Source organism: Thunnus thynnus, chromosome 15, assembly GCF_963924715.1.
Source record: "Thunnus thynnus chromosome 15, fThuThy2.1, whole genome shotgun sequence".
In the NCBI taxonomy this organism is placed as follows: Eukaryota; Metazoa; Chordata; class Actinopteri; order Scombriformes; family Scombridae; genus Thunnus; species Thunnus thynnus.
The window spans coordinates 13176596-13196288 of NC_089531.1; the positions used below are offsets into that span (position 1 = coordinate 13176596).

General features: G+C 39.6%; 1 long non-coding RNA gene across 1 annotated transcript; it reads right to left on the minus strand.

Annotated features, from left to right (window-relative positions):
• Positions 1-700: 700 nt before the first annotated feature.
• LOC137198757 (uncharacterized) lies at positions 701-10289 on the minus strand. The gene is made up of 3 exons (XR_010931675.1): positions 7916-10289; positions 2648-4485; positions 701-1395 (listed from the first exon to the last, which is right to left on the minus strand). It is a non-coding gene; the product is annotated as an uncharacterized lncRNA (long non-coding RNA).
• Positions 10290-19693: the final 9404 nt, after the last annotated feature.

Below are 19693 nucleotides of genomic sequence, written 5' to 3' on the forward strand. Positions count from 1 at the left end.
TATGTTTGTGTTTGGATTAAACAATGTGGTAATTAGCACATTAAGCAGTGTTGGCAAGAGGGTTTTTGAGGTTTGAACAGTCCCAGGATAGCTGTTCCCGTTTTGTGCATTTGTGCTAAACTAAGCTGATCTCCTGCTCATCTAACTCTCGACAGGAGAGAAAACAATTCAATTTCCCAAAATGTTTGACTATTCCTTTAAAATAAGAGATAATGGACTTTTTTCACTTGTTGGTAGAGAAATAACTTGAAACCATGAAAAGGAAAAAATCTCATCATGAAAATATCTTTTTTTTTAATATACTGTATTATTACCAACATATGTCATTTTAACAACAAACCTTTCCTGTTATAGCACAATATCAACTTTACTGCACAGTAAAGCTCATTAGGTGAAAAAGTACCAACAAAATAATAGCATAGTACAGTAAAACATGGTTTCAACAGTGGCACTAATGAGCTTCCATACAGAAACTTGACTTGTTAAGGTGAATATTTTTATGCAGAATGTCATTGTCACACCTCTTAATGGGGTACTAATTTCCTCACTGAGAGAGACTTCAGTTATTTGTGTGTGATATATTTTTATATGTTCTTTTCTGCTCACTGAAGCCTGCGCTAGGTTGAAACAAAAGTAAAACTGACTTATTCACAGTGCAGTTTTTGTTTTTATCACTGGCACACCAGAGGCACAGACGGAAGAGACCTCAACATCTTTTTGATTTTAAATATTTTTACATATATCATATGCATATATGCCTTGTACACATCTATAACAAAAACATATGGGATTACTACAATTCAATCGACCGCATGACATAATTGTACACACATTTACACACAATACAACTGAATGAGTGAGTGTGTGTCTTGTCTTGTGTGTCATGTGTGCATGGGTGATGCTGCTCCGGCTGCCGGTTTCTGTCTGTTGTCTCCGGACCAAAGGTCAGCAGCTCAACTGTCACATTTAGTCCGTCACAGGATCTGCTCTGTCTTACAACAATGGTGTGAGGTTCAAGCTCCGCTGACGACACTCGACCCTCCAATGTGGGTTGCATGTGAGCCGGGAGGAGAGTGACAGGGTCGGGCTGAGAAATGGCAGCCGACACGGGGGTCACGGAGCCAAAGGGCCATGAAGGAAGTCACAGGGATGGAGAAAACACAGGCAGGGTGATGGAGGATAACCAGAGGGGAGGACAACTTCTCTGGGTAGCATTTGTGTCTCTCTCTTGCTCTATGTCTGTATTCCTCTCTTCCACACCTGGCTCTGCCTTCCTCTACCCCCACCGCCTTTGCTTTCGCTTTCTCACTTTCTCTCCTGTGCTCGCTCTACTGCTCTGTTGGCTTCAGGCAACGCTGTCCGTTCCCCTCTCTCACTCTGTGATGGAGGGATGGCCTGTGGAGTGAAGGGGCGATGAAGCGATGGAGGCCTTCAGCACGAGGAAACACACACCTCTTTCCTTCTTTTGGCATTTTGCTCCCCCCAAACATCTATCCAATTAATTATCTATTGTCTGTGTCTGTCAACCTTCAGAACAGCCGATTGTTGTCAGTTCACCTAAATTATGAAAAAAACTAACCACTTGCCGGGGGTATCTACTGTAACCATGCAAATAGTTTTTCCTAGGTTTTGGTGCTGACAGCATTTAAAAGTCTCTAAAGTTTTTGATACTTAAAAGTTTTAAATTAACGGACCGTTTCATTAGCAAAAAAATAGTTATAGTTGGAGTAGAGGCAGAAATCTCAGTTAGCAGGAAGTGGGAAAATGTGTTTTTGTAGTTTGGGTGAAACTTTAAAAAAGATCTCGTTAAACCTACTATATATTTGCCACTGGGGGGGGGGGGGGGGGGGGGGGGGGGGGCAGCACATAAAGCTGTAGACAGAACATTGACAAAGTCACTTATAAAGTTGTTATGGTGAACAATCTATCTAGCAAACAGTTGCCCAGATGAGGAGATATGGAGTGACTATAGCATTAATTTGGAGTTGCGCTTCTGGCCACCTAACAAATATATTCTCCTTTAGCCCTGGTTTTGCTCTCCACTGACTCTTGATTAAAATATCAGACTCTTTAGCTGCTAAATGCTCCACTATGTTCATCAGCTAGTCACTAACTTCTGTCTGCTGTTTAGTGCTGGGCAGGAGGTTTAGCAGGTTTATCAGAGCTTTCTCACAAATAAACAGCTGCCTGCTGTGTCTGGGAATTACACTGATAAGAGTGGTGGGAGTGAACCGAAACGGTAGACATAAAAACAAAACAATGAGCTGAGAGACACTAAAAATCTCTGCAGAACTGAGGTGAACCGAAGTTGGGTTCATCACTACACGTGACTCCCTTTTACAGTGCACATAGTCATTTCATCCATTGTTAATATAAAGACATTAATTTGAGCAGCTTTAATACAAGCTGTGCCAAGCTGTAAATTGGGAGTTAATCAGGGAGCTTATCATTTTCCAGTAAACCCTCTATGAGTGTGAGTGTGTGCATCGAGATGAACATTATCTGTACAAATATGCGTGTGCATATTGAATGTGTATATTTGTGCATACATGCATACTCTCGTTGTGTACTTTGCATGGTGTTTGCATATGTTTATTCACATATTTCTCCTGCCCTCTGTAGCATGCTTCGTTATCTCCTCACACACCTTAATGAGCCAGTTCCTCAGGATTGGACCAATTAGTCTCAGTAATCTGGTCAATTTAGCCATTCTGCTTTCTCCTCAGGGGTTTCAACTCCTTCCTGGACTCTCCTATTCGATGCATCAGCACTGAATAGATTGGAAGGAGAAGGAGCAGAGGGGGTTTGTGTGGGGGTAGGGGTAGGAGTTTGGGGGGAAGCTATCGACCGTTCGATATCATAATGGTGCATTACAGCTCCGAAAGCTCCCAATGCGCCGTGGCTAGCTACACCCGAGGTCAGACAGAGTATCATTTAGTTATGATAGAAGCATCTGTGCTTTGAGCGGCGAGACTCTCTCTCACTCTCTCTCCCATAGGCATTATCATTTAATTGCAGGTGTAGCAGGTACACAGGGTTAGCAAGGGTTATCCGTAATGCGAAGCAGCGTAGTTATAACCATGTATCACCGTCACTCTTTTCTCCATTAGACTGAACCCAGCGTTGGGTTATCGATCTTCAAGCCTCATTTACATCCAATGGACTGCACAATTATCAGAGCTTTAATGAAGATTTTAAATCTGCGTTTGGATCTGGTGTGACCTCTGCATCAAGATGTGTGGTCCATTGCCTTATGCACCTCTTCCTGACCCTCACTCCACTCTATCTCATTATATGGTGACATCTGTGCAGCAAGCATAACTTCAATCTAGCATAATTAGCTCTTACCTATAATTAAGGCACCTCTTGTGGCTCTTCACTATCTGATTGTTTTGCTGTGATGTGCTGTGTTATTAACTTTGCAGGGGGAAAAAAAAACTCCCTAGATCCTTTTTTCTCTGTTGATTGTCTCCTCAATAAGGTGCTCACTTAAACTTTAATGCTTCTGGTGTATATGTTTCTTTGTACTCATTTGTGGTAATTTTCTCTTTTCCCCCCTGTACACCTGACAGGAAAAACAAAAAGAAAACAAGCGATAGATCAATTTGCATTCTTCTTGGGGTATAAACGTATATATAAAATGCAATTTTGTTAACAATACAAGTTTACGATATACTTATTGAATCTTTTTGGCCAGCGGGTGCTTCAAGACATTCAGGTGTGCATAAATGACTCTCTTTATCAAAGTATACAGTTGCGAAATGAGCAGTTAATTGAGATACAGAGTGTTTGTCTTGGACTGAATACACTAACATCGTATCGATCGCAAGGCCTTGTTTATGTCACATTTGACTGAGCATGATCAATTCTGTCCTGACACTTTGATTGATCACCAATATGCTGTCACAAGTATCGATTGAGGCTATGGTTAGAATAATGCCACCATCCTAAATGGGTTGGATGAAGAAGAACGTGCTGAGCTGGCCTGATTTGTTTCTGGACCCTCCCTTCTCCCTGTAGAGTCTCAGTTTGTTTCTCTTTTCCTCTCTGTCTCAGTTATTGTCACTGCTTTTCCCGAATCAACCATATTTTTGCATTTCTCTCTTACTCCCCTCTCCGAATTCTCTCTAATAAACTTCCCTTTTCTTTCCAAGTCTCCCTCTTGGCCTCGGTCTCCCTTTCCCACACAAACACGCACTCCTTCCTCTCTGTCTTTGCTCATTATCCCTCCTTCCCCGACTTCTTGACTTGTCATTTTTCCAAAGCCTCTCCCAGATCTCCTCTGTGCATCTGTGAATTGTCTCTCTCCGTAGTTCTGCCCCTGTACAGCTAGACTCCTCACTCCATCCATCTCTGTCTCTCTCCTGCCTCTCCCCACTCCCCTCATCCATCTCTCCTGCTCCCTTATTCATATCCTCTGAGCTTTCTCTCCTCTCCTCTTTGTTGCGTGTCATGGCAACCAAGTTTCTCCTTGACCCTCTGCAGCTGAAACACACACACACACACACACTATTTTGAAATACGTCAATACGTGGGTGTATAATTTTATAAAGATATGTATTTTTATTGTGACAGCATGCCACCTACATTTATCTTTCTATCTATCTACGTTACATGGCCAAAAGAATGTGGGCAATCAGACATTACACCCATATTTTAGTGCTGAACATCTCATCCCGTTAATATGCTATTATAACAGCATTCACTCTTCTGTTTTCAGGCTGTCCACAAGGTTTGGGGACCTGGAGATTTGTCCATTTTAGTCACAATAGCACCAGTGAGGTCAGCGACTGATGTTGGGCAACTAGGCCTGACGCACTGCTGACCTTTCAATTCATCCCGAAGGTGTTGGATGGGGTTGAGGTCAGGGCTTTGTTCAGGCCAGTCAATTTCTTCCACACAACAATAGGGAAACCATTTCATTATGGGCCTCGCTTTGTGCACTGGGGCATCGTCATTTTGAAACAAGAAAGGACCTCCAAACTGTCTCCACAAAATTGGAACCACATTCCAAGATTTCCCACTTAAAGAGCAACTTGCAGGTTGGGGACCTCACTGTACTAATGTGTGGGGAAATTATCCTTGTATGTATTAAAAAAAATACATCTATACACTACAGTGACATCTGGACTTATTTTTGTAAGGCTGTTTTCGTATCTACCTCAAAATGAGATGTTGGATGTGTCGTCACATAAAGGAGAACAGTCAAGCTAGGTCAATTAAGAATTAAGAAATATGGATCCCAGTACTTGAAATTAAGGGCTCAAAGTTTTAAAACAGAACTAGACCAAAAGTACCCAAAAGTATGTTGAAAAGATTGTCCATATACAGTATAGTGTATCTTTATATCTGTGGCCCTGCATTCTTGGTTGGTAGTGTTAAATTCAACCCAAGCAAAGCAAGTATATACCAAACTCTTAGCTACCGCTACACACAACTGTCCCACATCAAACAATAGCAAGGAGACAAGAATGAGCAACTTACTGACTGAATAGTTCAACATATTAGGAGAGACTCCTATTTGCTTTCTTGCTGAGAGTTAGATGATAATATTGATACCACTCTCATGTTTTTCTGTTAAATAGGAAGCTAAAGCCAGGTGACAGTTAGCTTAGCTTTGCCTAAAGACTGAAAGCAGGCAAAAACTTAGCTTAACTGTCAGGAGGTAAAAACCAACCAGCACCTGTAAAACTCACTAATTAACATTTAATCTCTTGTTTGTTTGTGTCTGTACAAATACCAATGTGTAAAGATGACAAGTTGTGGTTTTATGGGGTAGTTATGTGCAATTTCGAGTCTAAACAAAGCTAAGCTAAGCTAAGCTAAGCATCTTCTGCCTCTAGCTAAATATTAAACAGACAAATATGGGGATGGTATCGAATAAGTTTATTTCCTAAAATGTCAATCTAGTATAACTAGTGTTATACACAAGTAATAATAATAATAGATATAGTGCTGTGAGTTATTATTGAATATTAACTATTAAATAGTAACATAACTCTCACAATGGTCCAAAATAACATTATTCCTACTAAGAGTATATAATATAGTATTATGTAATATTAAAGTAAATTAAACTTAGGTAATTAAAGTAGACCAAGATGTAATTGGTACAGCAACATATCTATCACAAAGCAAATATACATACAACACTTTCCCCAAATAAACATGCAGCCAACCAGACAAAAGTCCAGTCATTCCTCCTTTTCTCCTCCTCCCTCTTGTGTCTGTCTTCTCTCTATCTAGCTTTTCCTCCCTCCTTCCCTCCCTCTCCACAGAGCAGGGCCAATTAGAGAACATCCCATGTTCCTCCTTGGCTCAACCAAGACACTCTCCAGGGCCGCTAATTAAACACAAACCTTCCCCTTTTCTGTCTCTTTCTTTCTCTCTCCCTGCACTGTCACCTCGCTCCATCTGCCTCACATCCTCTTGCTCTCTCACCCACCCTCCTCGCAACCTCTTTCCATCAATTCACTCGTGCTTTGCCTCTTTTCGCAACTCTCGCCTGGCCCTTCATCCCTCGCCCTCTTTGCCTATTTGTCATGGTAGAGGTTTGATATTCACATAGGGACAGTCTTCAGAGTCAATCTGTACAAAGCACCGGACTTGTTATTCTCTTCTGCTAGTGTTAACCATGCGCCCTGTGACCTCAGCCATGTACACTTTAGGAGAATGTCCAGATCTGACAGTGCTGCTCCTTTTTAACAATGTTCCTCTGCAACTGTTGCCCACTGTCCGCAGCTGAGCCCGCTGACACTGACAACCAGCCCTGTTAATGGGCCAGTCATAGTTATCCACTGTACTCCTGCTTTCTCTCTCAGTCTCCTTTTTTTTTCTTTTTCTTTTCTCCCCCATCACCTCCTGTCAGGGCACAGTATGAAGGAAATATATGCAGCTTTATAAAAACATTCACCTGGCCTGGCAACATGTCAGTCAGCTTTCATGACATGTAAATATTGGCACAGAAAAACAGAAGGCATCTGTCATTGCCATATTTTTATATCATGGTTTTCATCCAAGAAACTTGATTAGTCAAAGATGTGTTCCAGCCGTGGTGTTTATTCCCATTACACAAGGCTATTTGTTCTTTTTTTTTTGTCTGCTATGTAGAGAAGTGTAATAACCAGGGAGCTAGTTAGCAGTCTTTCTTGTTATCTCCCTTTTCCTCTTATCTATACAACTTTGAGGAAAACTTCAAACAGCACAAATGTTTTATTATTGCATAATTTTCATACCCTCTATCACAGGAAAAAATGCCCTGTCAAGCATTATTTCTATGTTAAAGGCTCCCCTGATGGCCTCAGCCAAAAGAAAAAAATATCTCACAAGCAAATCTTTCATTTCCAAGGCAAAATAGGAGTAACAAGAGATTCCTGCCAACCAAAAAGGGAACAGATGTAGATGCTCATTTTGATTCATGCGCTGCAAACTAGTTTCTTGTTTTGGACTGATGGAGGTAATTAGAAGTGATTTGGACTATCTCCAGAAAACAAGAGAAATTTGAATACGCTGATGAGATGACATGATCCATATTCTGGTCAGTCACACTTAGTTTACCCACCATTTTTATATACAGAAAGAAAATTCATGTATAATTGTGGTATAACAAGTTAGCAAAGATGAAGAAAAACATATTTTTTTCAGATATTTCTCTTAGTATTTTCATGTGAAGTGCTGCATAATTTTACAACTTCAGACCTATAAAATTTATTCAAAATAACTATCTGAGAAGGCAAAAATCAATCTTGGTTTCTAATGCCCATAGCTCATAAAATATGTAATCTTTATGTAATCTTTGAAAAAGGTTGCACATTAATTTTGCTTCATTTTTAAAGGGTCCAGAGCCAAAACTGTATTTTGTGAAAAATGATTTTTTTTTTTTTTTTTTACTGTTTTTCTCAGAATGGTCACTCACCGCAGTTCCTGGAAACACTTTATTTACCACTGTGTCATTAGTTTTAAAAGTGTGCTGCCAGTGACGTCCAGTAGATATACACATCCCAGAGGGCTTGGAGTGCAGGGAGAGAGAGAGAGAGAGAGAGAGAGAGAGAGAGAGAGAGAGAGAGAGAGAGATTGTTCCGGGTCTCACTTTGTCAACAATTGATTGATAAGAGGTTTTGTTTTCATGACGCCACCCAGATCACCCAACTCCCTTTCCCTCATTCAATCCCCAGTCCCTGAAGCAAAACTAATCCTAACTAAACTCCCAGGATTCCTCCCATCTCCCATCCCACTCCTCTTTCTCTCATTCCCCCATGTTCTGTCATTCCTGAAGTGGCACTAATCCTCCCCCCTTCTCTCTTTTTCATCTCCTCTTTCCTCCCCTTCGTGTTTTTATGATCTGTCGTTACCGGAGCAAAACTAATCTTCCCCCCCCCCCCCCCTCCTTTCCTTTCCCGTTGTGGCTCCAGTCCGCCTTGCCTCCTCTTATCCTCTCCCCTTCCTTCCCCACTCTGGCTCCCACTTCTTCTTCTGCCACCCTACTGTTATTCACCTCAGACCATAACTGTATTTACCTCTCCCCTACGCTCCCTCTCACCACAGCACATCTCTTCTAACTCTCTACGGGCAAAGTTATATTGACAGCCAACCCTTTGGAAAAAAGACTCAGGTGAAAGCCGCCTCCATGTATGTGATGTTCCTCCTCCAAAACATCTTACACAAATAGACTTCCTCTGACACTTTGTATCCAGGAGCTGTACTAGAAGGAAGAAGATGTACCGTGTAATAGTGTTCTTCCACCTTTCAAATAGGAAGCAGTGGCAGTACAGCAGGAATAAAAGAAGAGGCAAAGATTTCTCCCAGCCATACCTGCAGCCCAGCTGTTTTCATACATACTCTGACATCTTATTCATATACTGACATACACTCATGTGTCCTGACATGCACACACACACACACACACACACACACACACACACACACATACAAGTACTCATGTATTTGTGTTGAAAGAGGCCCGGGAATTTTAGCTTTATCTCAAAGTCCATGGAGGCAGAGTGGACGTCGGGAGAGCATGCGGCTGTCAGCTCATTCTTAACAGCCCTGCCACAAATGCGTACATATCTGCTGCAGCCGCATAATTACAGAGTTATCAGAGCCTTTCTCAGGTCCTCAGCTACCGACAGCATATGAAAAGACCCCAATTAAGCAATTATCTTTAAAGGTAGAGCCTAATTCAGTCATTTGAGCTCCAAAGAAGCATTTAGAAGGAGACCACAGTAGCTGACAGCTAATTCAGAAAGTGGGGCTAAAAGCATTAAGGCTCAGATAAAAATGGAGAGAGCTTGTCATCATGTAACGCTCTGAAAAACTGCAATAGCGGCACCGAAATGTCAGACTCTTGTCAGAAAAGATTATAGTTTTTATATGCATGCTGTGGACATTCATGCCACTTTATCATACAGGTCCATTCTTCCCCGAGGTTTTCATAACACTGCAGCTCTTACTTGTGGACTTGAATTCCCTTTAAACCCTCGATATGCCACTAATAGTACAACATTGGACAATTGTGAGAGGACATTTTTTTGTTCTCTAATGGCTAACAATTCAATAAAGTGCCCTTTCTGAAGCACGCCACCTTGTAGTTCTGCTGTTTAACATTGGCTAAATGCTGCTGTCATTTTTACAATTAGTTTCTCACACTTTCAGCTCTTTCACTCGCTGTCCCTGTCACTCTCACTGATGTGAGAAGTCCTCCTCCTATTACTGTCCTCTGGCTGTAATGATCCTCGCAAATCACCACACCGCTTTCACCATTCCACGTCATATGAATCAAAAGGAGAAATTGTTGCAAATGGGCACATTTTTAACACTCATCTGCCATTTTTCGCTTTGTCTAATGACAGGTGTGATAATTCGCACCTGTAAGTGAATGTTTCAATCATTTTTCAGTCTACATATTGTGAAATTTCCTCTCCTTGTTTGAACACTTGAGCCAACTTGTCCGTGACTGCTGTCTGTGAGCTTCCGTAAAGAGACAGTGTTGCAGCTGTGGTCTGCTTTGTTACGTCCAGAGCTTTCTGTGTGTCTCTACGGTTGTATCAATCTCAATTGTCTGCATTATACTGTTTGTCAATGTGTCTACACTACTGGGGCAAAGTGAAGTGATCGACGACTTGACTGCCTTCTTTTCCCTTGAGCTCACAATATATGATGGAGAAACTGACAATTGCAATTCTTGCTTTTTAAAACTTTCCGGCATTGTACTGCAGTATATTCTAACTATATGTTTGAGGAAAAACTGACAGTGTACATTTTACTGTTGGATGTAGGGCTGTAGAGCTGTGCTGAATGTCTTTTCATTGCAATAACAGTGCTCTGGCTCGTTCTGACAATAATCAACACAATGATAGCCAGACATATTGTGATGCATTATTCATTTTTGTCTCTGTCTGATTACCCGCTACCATTTGACAACCATCACACTCAAATGTGTTTGGATTATAAGCAGTGAGGAGTGAAAGGGGGAAAATGGCTCATATATTGCCCATCTATCATGCAAAGAGTGGGTCTTTAGCAGCAGCAAGGGAAGCGAAGTAAACATTCACTGACTCACTGGGGGTATAGTTCATAAACACTAAGCTCCAGTTTGACACTGTGTCTATCCTGAGGGAGGATAAGTAGCCTCACAAGTGGTCAATAAGTCAGACAGCGCTCCATAATCCACAAAGATAAATCCACAGTGCCAAGGCAATTCATAACGTTTGAGTTGTGTGGGGTCATTTAACCATTTCCATTGATTACTGTCATTTTGGAAGTGTGTTGCCATCAAGGGGCCTGAATGGAGAGGCTACTTAAGACTCGACGCGCTGATCAATAGCGCAGTCTCCAGGTCCAGACGGCATCTCACACATCAAGGCCATGTGGAAGTCCTCCCAAGCTCTCCTTCAGCTGGATCAATACGCCATGCATACACACAATCACACGTACTCCATTTGCTCCCAACCTCCCATCAACAGGTGCGGTTTAATATGCCTCATTTATACGAGTGAGTCATTGAATCAGCCCAGATTGAATCGCCTTGTTCTACATAAAGAGAGCAGCCAGACGCTTCGACCGCTACCCGCCGGTGCAAGAAATATACTAATGTTTAAAAGACCCCTAAAGGATCTGCCAAGGTTGAAAACCAAGATAAAGCGCTCGTTCTGTCCTAAAATTGATTTATAACCTGCCTCTGACAAAGAGCTCTTGAAAATACATGAGCCAGTGCCACAGTGTTTAAGGTAGATTTCATTTTGAGCTTTATTCCCTTTGAATAGAGTCTCAGGACATAATCCAAAAATATTGTTGGATAATATTTCTGTCAGCCTTAAAGCTACCTCCGGGGGGAATGATGGAGAGGACACTAAGAGATCCTGAAATGCTGTGTCCTGTGTTTACAGTGCAGCATTATAAGGACAGGCAGCTTGACCCCTGCTGCTCATATCGACAGACTCTACTGATTTTTCTGCTATAGGACTCAGTGTGCCGCTAGCAATCCCAACAGCGCAGCTTATGAAAGAACTCTCACTGCCAATCTCAATATCCTTTTCAATAGGCCAACACATGGAACAACTCTTACACAAACACACCATAAAGTCCAATGAGAAGAGTCTGTAGGTTAGATCAATACAGCAAACCGGCGATGTGTCTGGGTCCAAACATCTTAAAATCGGTATCACCACAGGTGCCGGAGTCGCTCATGAGACCAGATCAATGCCTGACCGGCTGACTCCATTAGAGCACCTTTTTATCAACAGGAGTGATTGGTGGAGGTGGATGAGTTAACGCTGGCTCAGGTTTTAACCTCTTGTAGTAGGTTTCAGTTGCACTTAAGTGGATGAACTCATTTGGGGGCTTGGTGGAACTCCTGCTTATCGACTGACTAAGCTTTAACCGGTGTTCAGCGGAAACAAGGACAAACGAGGACATGTTAAAGATGCAGTATATTCAAAACGCTAGAAAGAAACTCTAGAAAGCATCACAGGAAGTTATCACTGTTTTAGCATCTTTCAGTTAGTGTTTTGATTTTACGGCTTGGCCTGCAGCTTTACTCCTCTGGATCAGTCTAAACGTTGTCATCAGCCTCATATCCAGATGCAGCAGGCAGTTGTTTTAAGCAAAAAGCTCTAATAAACCCACTACACACTACATGTCCAGCACTGAACAGTAGACAGACACAGGTATCGACTAGCTGGTGAACACAGTGGAGCATTTAGCAGCTAAAAAATCAAAACATTCCCTCAGGCATCGGTGGAGAGTAAATCAGAGCTAATAGGAGAATGAATATTGGACTTACATTCATTCTAATGAATGCTAGTGATTCTCTGTGTCTGCTGGAGGTGTAAATAAGCAACTGTGTGCTAATATCATCTATTTGCATACACATCTAGACTTTTGTGTTGCATTTGGATGTCAAGAAATGCAAAAATCGAGGCACAAGGAATAATTTCATGGCCGAGTAGTTATTTAACAACACTCTACTGTAACATACATGTTGAACTGAATATAACATAATCATTATAAGCATTGGTAAGTGGCCATTAAACTTTCTATTGCAAATTTATGAGTGAGGTGAATTTGTAGCTTCCATTTATTATTATTATTTAATATTCCATTTATTGACAGCAAACCTGGATACAGCAACATGCACATATAGGAGCCAGCAGTTGATTGAGCAGAATATGTAACTGTTACACTGGAACTACTTGCATGAATTGATTATATAAATTAATGTATGGAATAATTTATGTAAATAGAAATAGTGGGAAATGTCAGTAGAGTGTGTGTGAAAAATATATTAAAACATAAATGTGAAACATGCTGACATTCATAGACATTCTTAATAGTTCTGACTATTTAAAAGACTCTATCCTGTATTTTTTAAATCCCTCAGAGTAGCCATTTTAAGACGCAATATGAAAACATAATATACTTCTAAGAGAATAACAAAATGCAGGCTCATCTTTAATTTATTGTAGTAATAGTAGCCTACTGCTACCTTACATTAAACAGAAGTATTTTGGTTTGAAAACCATCATTTTCAATCAACAAAGTATTCTGTATAACGTGAATGTCTAGTAAATTGTGACGATCCAAACTGCTCAAAAATGGATTGATTGACTGACAGTTCAGTGAGTTATGATAGCTGTAAGAGCAGATAGATCTCTTCTTTTAATATACTTGTATGCATTCAGAGGTGTGACTAGACTGGACCAATATGGCGGCCATGTTGACTCATCAATACAATGACTAGCAGCGCCCAGTGCGGTGTCCACATGTATATATCTATGATCTTTACAAGGTGATAGATAATATGTCAAAGTTGTGTTCATGGCTTATTGAGTTGCCCCCAAATAGGAAAAAAAATCAATGAATGCAGGTTTAAAACCTGTGGATTGATTCAGTGATACACTGCGCTAACACGGGTGTTTTGTCAGATTTCAACAGACCCTCCTTCACCACAGCTACTCCTGCCAGAGGTATAATTTAGTGGAAAACTCACATTTTTGGCAGAAAACAATAACATTACAAAGCAGGTGTTGTTATCAGTTTTCATTAACCAATACAGATCAAAACTAAGTTTGCATTATGTCATATACTGTATGTATGTTGCGTTAAAAGGAGTTAAAAGGAGGTGAGACAATTTAAATTACTGTGAATGTTTTTGCTAAGTGGTGAAGTTTGGTCCTGAAAACCAGAAATAAATGCTTTCATACTACATTTGATATTGTTTCAGATGAAATGTAAAAAAAAATTAGCCTACAGAATCTAGGAAAATCTCTGAGAGCTTTTGTATAAATGACTTTCCTCAGAGCTGTCTGTTTTTGTGGTTATGACTTTCACTCCATTTTACGATACTGCCACGGTTCAACAATATTAATGTGGTGTTTAACACGGCTCCTTGGAAGTTTAATTTATGTCCTCATTTAGTCCTGCAGTATTAATTCTCTGTACGACTGAAACTGTTAAACACTGGACTGAATCTATGATTATTTTAAATGTTATCTAAGAAAACTGGCATGACAAAAATATGTCTTAAACGGCATTTTAGCCAAAGAGTGGGGTCGGAATTTTGGCAATAATTAATAAAATCATGCGCTGTTGATTACAAGTTAATTTGTTATGTTCATGTGTGAAAACGCCTGAATAATTCGTTTATATATCATATTAGATACAGGACTTTGTCATTACATTTACCTTCATTGCATTTATTACTTATGTTAATTTGGACATGATTTTTGTAAATGGTTTGTCTTAAATATAAGGACATTATGATTTGTTTATGACACATTATAAGTCATTTTAATAGCCTAAAACAACATTATAGTGTATCAAACTTAAACTGAATTCAAAAGCGCTTTAAAAAAAAAAAAAGTTGAAGCACCTTTTGACTTTGCAGAGTGAGTGACGTTCCCTTTTCATTCAAAAAAAAAAACAAAAAAAAAAACACACCATGTTGGAAACTCACACTGGGGATTTTTCAGATATTGTATTAAAACTTGAAACAAGTTATTTTCCACTTCTTTTTGTCTTCTATAATGTGCTCAGCAGTGTGCCTTTGCCTCTAGACAGATCCCACCAGGAGCTTTAATTTAATATATGACACTCATTTTTACCAGAATTGCCCTTCTGGCCCCAAGGTCTCATGTCATGTGTCATGGCGGAGTGGGAGATCATTTCATATTTTCATTTTCATTGTCTGAGGCAAATCGGTAAATCATATTAACTAAATTATACATTTTGTGAAATGTATTATTCAAAGATTAATTTATCACAGACAGTTTGTTGTTTCACAGAATATTAACCTTAGAATGAATTGCCTTTTTTTTTTTGTATACTTTGATAGATTAGTATTATAAATTATTTCGTGCTGTTCTAAAATTCATTTTTAGAATATGATTCACTGGACAGTCTAATGGCGCAATTTCGGGCTCTTTGTTCCATCAGCCGTCTTTCAAACAGCAGCTCTCTCTCATCTCTCGCACTCTCTAACAAACTTGGCTTCCTTTTAGATGGCGTCCCGCTGTGCCGACGACACCCAGACATAAATACCCCTCCTCGCCAGAGCACTTTCCATCTCCCTGCCTGACCTTCTTTCTCTCCTCTCTCTCTCTCTCTCTCTCTCCACCCACTTCTATCTCTCTCTGACTCTCCCTTTCTGTACTTTTCCTCCGTTCACATCTCTCTCCTACCTGCTCCTGTAAAGACTTACCTTGTGCCCTGCTTGGCTCCGTCGCTTTGTGCCTCACATCCTCTTTTCACTGTTAAATTTCTTCCACCTTGCTTCTCTCCTCCGATCCCTAACTGAGCACATCTTCACACCCCGTTATCTTCCATCGCACTTTCCTCTCACTGTTTTTCATTTGATTTTAAATTATTCATATACCTGGCGAAAACACTTCAGTGCTCTTTTGGAAGGTCTCTTTATTGAATAGAGTTACATTGTCGATTCCCATAATTCATAGAGAAGTGTTACAGAACCAAACCATGAGTCTTTGTCATGATCATTTTTGCCATGCTGTATAAATATTATCATGTAAGTTCAAATGCAGATCTTACAATATTAGTTCTCAATCTTTATGGCTCACAGTCATCAAAATGAACTGTCAGTACCAGCAAACAGTGAGTGTTCGCTCCTATTTTAGGCTGTTTCACTCATTTAAATAAAGAAGGAACCCTGTAGGATTTAAAAGAGAACAATTACAACATGATTACAAGATGTAAATTGTACATTTTCTCATCAATGGTTCAGGCAAAGGCGTGCATGAGCAGGTGGGGGTGGGGGGGGGGGCTTACATCTAAAGTAAAGTAGATGAATATGATTTGTAAAGGAACAATAACCAAACAAGAGTGTTCTGGTGATGGTGCAAGGTTATCAAGATTCGGGTTAGCAAGATTTATTCAAACAATGGTGCATAAAGAAGATATTTTTGAAAGGGAAGAAAAAAAGAGATTATCATTGAGCAAAAAGAAAACCCTCAAATATAAAATATATAATACAAATAGGCCTATTTAAACACCCAAAACACGAATCAGCCCAAAAAAAACCCACAAAGGCTATTGGACATGTTTTTAAACCTTTATGTCTGACAGGTGCAACAAAGCCAACTGCTGGATGTGGTTAGAGGTCAAACAAGCTTGAAATGTTCAACCAGAGAAGGCAGGAAAACACTGCTTTTTAGTTTGGTGTGAAGTTACTCTGTCAGTTGTATTTCTCATTTGCGCAACATAACCTAATGAGAAACATGCATGACAGAAATGCAGTTTATAATTTTGCATTTGACCCTTGAAACTTAAGCACTGGCTGATTCTCTCCACTCATCACAGGTTGTACACTCACCGGCCACTTTATTAGGTACACCTGTGCAGTCTAATGCAATTCAATACAACAGCTCCGCCATAAATTCTCCTTTTACGAAGCTTCTACATTTTCAGTTTTTGTTGACATTGTCAGAGAGGTGATAATTCTATTTTATGTTTATTATTGAGGTCGTAGTGGGTGGCGGTGGTGTACTAGAGTGCTTTATATTGAAAAAATATAAAGAAAGCCCCATGTATGTTAATGGGGTGGACACAATATTAGGAACACCATTCAATATATTGCACTCCAGAACACCACCACCACCACCCACTACGACCTCTATAATAATAATAAAGGAGAATTATCACCTCTCTGACAATGTCAACCCAAACTGAAAATATAGAAGCTTCGTAAAAGGAGAATTTATGGCAGAGCTGTTGTATTGGATTGCATTAGATTGCACAGGTGTACCTTAAACAAAGACTTGGAAATGAAGAATCTCCCTCTCCTTATTTAATTTTAATTGTTTTTAGACATCTGAAGTGGTAAAAGTCTACAGTGCTTTACAAGAGAGCAAGGATTGGAGAAAATTGAAAAAAAAACCCAAACAAAACAATAAGTAATTTTATTCTTAACTTCTTACTTTTCTTATTGATCATCTTTCCACCCTCTACAGGATCCCGACCTTTAGGTTGGGAACCACTAGATGTTATTTTCAAAAATTCAACCTGATGAACTTGCTGATAAAAATGAAATAGGTTAATGGGGTTAATGCAGAATCCTTTTTTTTTTTGTGCCCAACTTCCAAAAGAGGTCATTACAGAAGAACCACTACCTTAAAATCCAGTCGCCAGTGGAGGTTGGATGTAAAATCTTTTGACAGCTTTTGTGCCAAAATATTCATCTCAACTGGGGCTGAAATAATGAATCACTTGATCAATTAGTCATTTGACAGAAAATTAATTAACAACTATGTTGATAATCTATTGTTAACATTGATTTTCTAGCAGAAAATACCAAACATTCCCTCCGCCTTGCTTCTCAGTAATGATCATTTTCTGCTTTTCTCTGACTTATGTGATAATTAATTGAAAATATTTGGCTTTTGGACAGTTGTTCAGACAAAAACAAGAGATTTGAAGACATCATGTTGGGATTTAGGGAACTGTGATTGGCATTTTCACCATTTTCTGACAGACCGAACGGTGAATCAGTCATTTGAGATAATAATCTGCAGCTTAATCAATAATGGAAAGATTTGTTAGCTGTAGCCCAATTTTCCACCACTTAAATGTTTCCCAGCTTAATTCTTATTCAGGGTCAAACATCCTCTGAACACCAAAGAGCTTTAAAACCCTGCTTTGAAAATCAGGATAGTAATATAAGTAATAATATTAAAAATAAACAATGCTGACTGGTATATTTCCAGTAAAGGTCATGTGCCTGATAAATTGGTTCATCATTTTGCTGCCCCGAGCTATTCTGTAAATACAGTAACAGATTTAAGTTATCATTTGCCTTTAAGATTCCAACAGGAACCAATTTTCAGCATGATTCATAGATTCCCCTGGCAGATGCTCAAGCTTTTTTTCCATCTTAAGGTGTCAAACATTTTATTCTGCCCACTACACATCTCTGGATCTCAGCAGGAGGCTCAGATTGCTGACCATAACAGGCTGGTGATTACCTCGGCAACATTTCCCAGGAATTGTCAGAAATCTCGCCTGTGATTCACAAAACATTTTCTTTCCTCCATTATCCATGCTTTCCAAAGTTGTGCAGTTGCTACCCCACGGTGTGAGACTGTCACCACAGCAAAGTCGTTAGTCTACCTGCATCTGGGGCAGATTTGCTTTTGTTATTTTGGAGCAATAACACATTATAGGAAGTGATGTACACAACGAGAGGAGGCAGGTACAGTCTAAGCATAAATGTTACCCTGAGTAACATAAATATATACAATAGGTTTAGATTTAGTGTCCAATGCTGCTTAAATGCACAAAGCCAATTGAATTCATGTGGATTGTTTCCTGCTTTTTTTTTGGATTTGTGTTGCACTGCCCTCCACAGGCCAGACTGTGAAACTTGTTTCACAGCAGAGGCGTCATTATTGGCTCCATGTTTGTGATATCCTGTTTGTAGGAGGACCTTTGTTTTTGCATTGGAGTGTTTTGTGAATGGGTTGATTGTTCCCACGTTCTTTTTAGAAGCATTCAACCTAGAACAAATGGACCTGCTGATGAACAAACAGGACGTTAATCGCCAATTTAGATATTCCAAATCATTTGAAGACATGATTACTGAACTACTGAACATACTACATCACTAAAATCAGACATTAACTCTTTAACAGCTACCCCCCATTTTGGCAGTGGACTTCCTACACTGAAACAAATGAACCATTTTTGATTGTTAGACCCTCGGGATGAATTTGGACATGAAATTTTCAAGGATTTATGACATTATTGGACTGCAAGTCTCCTTTGATGGTAGAGAATGACCATATTTTTTAAGGTTTTATTTATGTTTTTAAGGAATTCTTTTCTGAAAAAGCATCTTTCTAAAAATGACCTTTGATACATTTAACACATTTTCATCTAACTTTTCATTAGTATTAACAGAAAACAAAAATTCTACATATTACTACGAGCTTCAGACAGGCAGAATGTTAAAAGTGCAATGCTCCTGTCTGAAGCTGCAACGATTAGTCGACAGAAATTTTATCAACAACTATTTTGATAATCAATTAATTGCTTTGAGTCATTTTTTTTCAAGAAAAAATGTTGTAATTGTCTTATTCCACCTGGTCTCTTTAGTCCTCTATGATACTAATTAACTTGTAGACTGTTGGTCAGGACAAAAGACATTTGAGGGCGTCACCTTCTGTTTTGAGAGGCAGTGACATTTTTCACCATTTTATAGACCCAACAACTAATCAAGTCATCATGAAAATGATAGACATAGATTCACTGATAATGAAAATAATCCTTAGTTGCAGCCCTATACCTGTCTTTATAACGTAACCAAACTTCACTGTGAAAAGGCAGCTGGATGACCTGGTGTTAAACCTACCATCCCATTACAAACAAGTTCACAAGTTCACTACAGGCGTTGCTGCTAGAAATTCACAGCCCCACGACAAACTGCAACACCGAGATTTCCACTATGATCAGCGTAATTTACCACAGTATCACTTTTCCTCTCTGAAGGGCCTCGTCCAGCTTGAAGCTCTGTTTAAGTACATAGTACGCCTTCTTCAGCGATTGAGCATCCTTGAACAAAAACCCTGAACTACATTGATTGCTTTAAATCCCTCGATGATGTCAGCTAAATGTCTAAAATGTAAATTGCAACATTAGATTTTTCCTCAAGGCAAATATGTTAACATATCCATGGTGTAAATTATTA